General features: G+C 33.2%; 1 protein-coding gene across 6 annotated transcripts in view; it reads left to right on the top strand.

Annotated features, from left to right (window-relative positions):
* The window catches only part of Efa6 (Exchange factor for Arf 6), an 89,959-nt gene that overhangs the window by 4,169 nt on the left and 80,790 nt on the right, over positions 1-5,000 (top strand). The gene's annotated exons all lie outside the window — the stretch shown is intronic.

Here is a 5,000-nt window from a genome sequence, read left to right as displayed (position 1 = left end):
GAGATCAGGAGGTTTGGCCTATAGAATACGCAGATATTACTCTTGTAATTTTATGAACTGACATGACTGTGTCTCCTTTTTTCTAACTTCTGTGAGGTATTATAGAAGCCAGAGAATTATTCTATAATTGTTTTATATAAGACTAAGAACTTGATTTTTTGAAAATTAGGCAGAGGAAGGGAGGATTTTGCTTAGCCATTTTTGGCTATATAATTTTCAGGAAGTTGCATATATTTGAAGTTATTGATTAACAAATTTAATAAGGAATATTAAGTACATTCTAGAAACTGGTATGAAGAATTTGCATTTGTTTTTACCTTTGTCATTTTTTTAATTGGCTTATTCAGATTGACAGACATCATTTTGTAAGATGTGAGGTGTTAACTCTTTGTACTATTTTCATATAAATAGGTGCAGTATATCAGTTTTAGACATTCATTCATCACCTTCACACTGTCTACAGATTGATAAATTGACTCTTAAATATAGCTGCTACAAATTGAAAGAAAAGGTATTCAATTTTGGAAGTGTAGACTTACTTTGGATGATCATGCTCCTACCTCCCTGGTGATATATCATCAGGTAAGGAACCATGGGCTTTGCCAAAGCATCAAATGTGTACATCCATGGTGAACACTGGATGCATCCATCATTAAAGACCATATACACAGTGGTAATAGCCTCATTAAAGTTTTCAGTCCATCATCTAGCTACATTATTATTTCTATAAATAACATTTCTTATTGTCAATTTAAGACAGCTTTATCAAACAAAACTATGTCTTCTTATTGTCAGTTTAAGACAGCTGTGTCAAACAAAAATATGTCTTGGAATTCAACAGTCTATCAATATTATGTACTGTTTACCAAGGCTATATCATGCTATGTATCATAATTTAAAACCTAAGATATAGATTGAAGATCTTGTTTTACGTGTTTAAGAAATACTTTGCCAATAGCTATGCACATCATCATCATTGTCAATATCATCATCATTATCATCTTCATCTTCATCTTCATCACATCATTATCATCATCTTCATCACATCATCATTATTGCATTATCATCACCATCACATCATTATCATTATTCATAATTCATCATTGCTATTGATATTATTATTTTTATTAGTAATATTATTATTGTTAGTTGTAGTGTTATTATTGATATTAAGGAGCCTGTCACGAATGAATTTTCGAAAAATATTTAAAAAAATACTCAAATGTTTGAAAAAAAGCTTGTGTAATCTAGTAGGATTTGGCAATCCTGTGACATAATATTTCTACTAAATATGTATAAATAAGGGAGTTATGACTAAATCTCTGACCCGCCACTCATGCCTCTGGATCCGAAGTTTACTTTGTTGCGTCCTTGCAAATGTACTCAACTTTTTTTTTTTTTTTTTTTTTTGGAGGGGGGGTATTCTCTGGTAGCTACCTGGCAATTCTGTTTACAACATGAGCTGATAGCCATGATTAAGAGACAAGGTGGGCAGTCACCACGAGAGAGTTAGAGGGAGAGGCTGTGCATCTCCTGCCTCCGCGACACCATCCCATATAGTACCCCTGATGCGCCCTCATCACGCTCTAAGAGGACACTACTAATGATAGATGTTATTCCTATAACTAATAAACATAATATGATGAGAGATACATCTCAGTTGCAGCTGCAGACAGTTGTTTATTCGTATGAAATACCTCACGAGGTATTGTAAAGGCACTGTGAAGCCTGTGACAACACGCGGTAAGTATATAATCATGTGCAGTTATTGCCATTTGTACCTTGCAAAAGGGGGGGACCAGGTACAAGCTACACTTCAGAATACCATGTGAATGCCATAGAATACATCAAGATTGATGCAGAGATCAGATTTCTCTCTAAAAAAAAGGGGGGGGGGGTATCCTCAACTTCAAAGCCCGATATCACGAAATTACACCTTTGTCAACATTTTTTTAATGTCTCCATAGCTACTTGGGTGATTCTAATTTGGTTTGGATCATTTGAAAGCTGAATAAAGTTGAGATTTTAGCCCAAAGCGATTTTCTTTTTAGGTGATAGAAGCTCATATATTATATTTTATATTCATAAAGCGTGATGGCCCCCTTAACAGTATTGTTATTACTCATATTTTTACTATTAGTTATATTGTTTTTACTATTTACATTATTGGCTTATTGTTACTGGGGTAAGGCATGTATGTACATGCCATGCCCACTGGCTGTTTAGTTTATTAACTGTTTATACATACATAGCTCTACCTTCAGTATCTTATCAGTTTATTTTATATTGCTATTAGTATTGTGAATAAATGTTTTAATTATCATGTTGAAGATGATAATAGCAGCATGGAAAATTATAGCATTAGAAAAGAATTTTTTGGTCACATAGACCTACTAATTGACTCCTTACTGGGTGAGTACTTGTGGAGCCCCTTATGTGCAAGCACATTTCACAAAATAAAACTATTTTGGGTATTACTTGATGTTATCAGCAGGATCATGTCATTATTAGTGATATTTTTGTTATCAAAATATCAATATTGTTATTATTATTAATGTGATTATTATTAATTATTATTATTGTTTTTTATATCATCCTCATCATCTCATCATCATTATCATTGTTATTATCAGTCTTTGTTATTATTATTATTATTATGGTAATTATTTCTAAGACAGATATATATATTTTCCTTTGAATAATACTATTCTTTGAGAAATATGTGTACTTTAGATATATAGTGATTTCATATGGTGCAACACCATATCCAGCCAACAGTTTTGATTTTGATAGTCCTGATAGCAGAAGGGCATGAAGTAAATCAGGTAAATTATATTATAAAACAGGCTGAAATAAAATTGATATATAACAAATACAAGTTATAATCATAAGGAAACTGCTTAAGATTGGAAAACAAACAAAATGGAAATGCCTGCCATGACCAAAGTCTACGGGCCAAAGCCCCAACTTCCAGAAAAGTCCACAGGCCCAGGTGCCAACTTTCAAATAGTACAGATTAAATTGCTAAATTTATGTTACACAGAAACTTTCATTACCCAACATGAACCCCCGTAGTCATTCTACAATATGCTTTAATCATGACCCTCACCTAACTATGTAGCCAGTGGGTTCCACCACTTCGACCCCTGTAGTCATTCTACAATACATTCTGATCTTGACCCACACCTAACCACATAGTCAGGGGCTCCACCCCCTAAACCCAAGTAGTATCAATACAATAATTTCAAAACAATATACTACTTCTAGTCACCAACCATTTTTATCTTAAACAGATGGACTATAAAGTTTAGCTGCTGTACCAGGAACTGGTGGAAACACTTGTTTGGCTATGGGAATTGCATCATGAACAATCAATCAATTTTGCTCTTATTTCCACACTTCATGCCATTGCACACTGTGACGTGCAATTGTCAATAAGTTTTACAGAATTTCCACTATATTGGCTAAAAAAGGACCAGAACCAAGATCACATGCGCATGCACTAAAAGTTGTTATAACCAAAGATCTTAAATAATTCTTAACAAGCAGATTTTGTTTTTTTATTATATTATATAAATATACAAAATGCCCAAATATAATGGAATAGGTGGGTACAAATAGGAAATAACTCATTTTCACAAGAGTGTAAGAACACGCTTGTGAAAATGAGTTGACATGGTGCAGTATTGACTTATGCAGTCAGTTTACTATTAGAGACTGCAGAGTAAACGTGTAGAGTGACTTGTAAATGTGACTGCACTCTTATTTTTTTCACTTTCATGGTGTTCAGTACATCATATAGAATAGGAATATATAATTTTCTTTAACATATAGTGCATGATGATATCGTCCAGTTAAACCATTATTATTATTATTATTATTGCTATTATTATTATTATTATTGTTATTGTTGTTGTTATTATTATCATTTTTATTATTATTATTATTATTATTATTATTATTATTATTATTATTACTATTATTATGAACAGTAACAGTATTGATATCTTTGTTACTATTTTTCTTTGTATTATTATGATTAAGGTGACCGTCCCTAGAGGCGAGGGGTGGGGGGGATATGGAGGTCAAATTGAGTTAGCTTGCTGTATTGTACATGAATGAGGAAACTGCTAAATGAGTATTAAAGCCCTGCTATGGTTAGTTCTCGGGCGGCGCACGCAAGACTTGCCAACACGTGGGGAGGTATGTCACTAATATGCGCCTGGCTGCACTTGTGTAGCCTTTTGCTTGTTGCAATCTTGCATATGGTATTCAATAATGACATTAGGCATAGATATGAGTTTGTGAATCTTCAAAGAACACTTTTATACCAATATCAGGAAAATTAAATCAGTGATTTATGACGAAATATTTTGTGAATTTTATTTAAAAAAATAGTAATAATAATAAGTTTTGTGCACTTTTACACATGAAATATGCCTTCCATCAAGACTCCCTGGTAATATGTTGTAGCTTACGAAGGGATCTCTACATATACTGAGCACTAATGGTTGAAAATATCCGTAAAAATAAGGATTAAAATATTTCTTTTAGACTTTGCTGAACAGTCAGTCCTTTTCAGCATCTGTAAATTTGATTTGTTTTGGAATTGGTTGTTTCTGATGTAAAGAGTGCTTCAATACAAAGGCCACCTAGAAGTTGAGTCCTTGAACTTCCAAGATATAAGCGAGATACAGATTACTTCATGTTGAAGATGATAGTACACAGCAATTCCCACTCTGAAGTAAAAGCTATATGGAAATTGAGCTCCTTTGTATGTATGGTCTTCTTCTTGAATTGAAACAGCTATCTCATCTTTTTTGCGCGTTTTGGGTTATAAAGTATTACATGTAGACGTTACCGTAGGTCTTAGGTACCATAGATACACAAATCTCCAACCACGCCTCAGTGTCTGATGAGTTTATATACTTCTTAGCAAAATTAATGGGTGCAGATGACTAAACACTAACTCTGCACTCGTTACTCGTTTGAAGCTGTTA

The sequence above is a fragment of the Penaeus vannamei genome, chromosome 4 (genome assembly GCF_042767895.1).
Source record: "Penaeus vannamei isolate JL-2024 chromosome 4, ASM4276789v1, whole genome shotgun sequence".
In the NCBI taxonomy this organism is placed as follows: Eukaryota; Metazoa; Arthropoda; class Malacostraca; order Decapoda; family Penaeidae; genus Penaeus; species Penaeus vannamei.
This window is presented reverse-complemented; position numbering and strand designations above follow the sequence as displayed.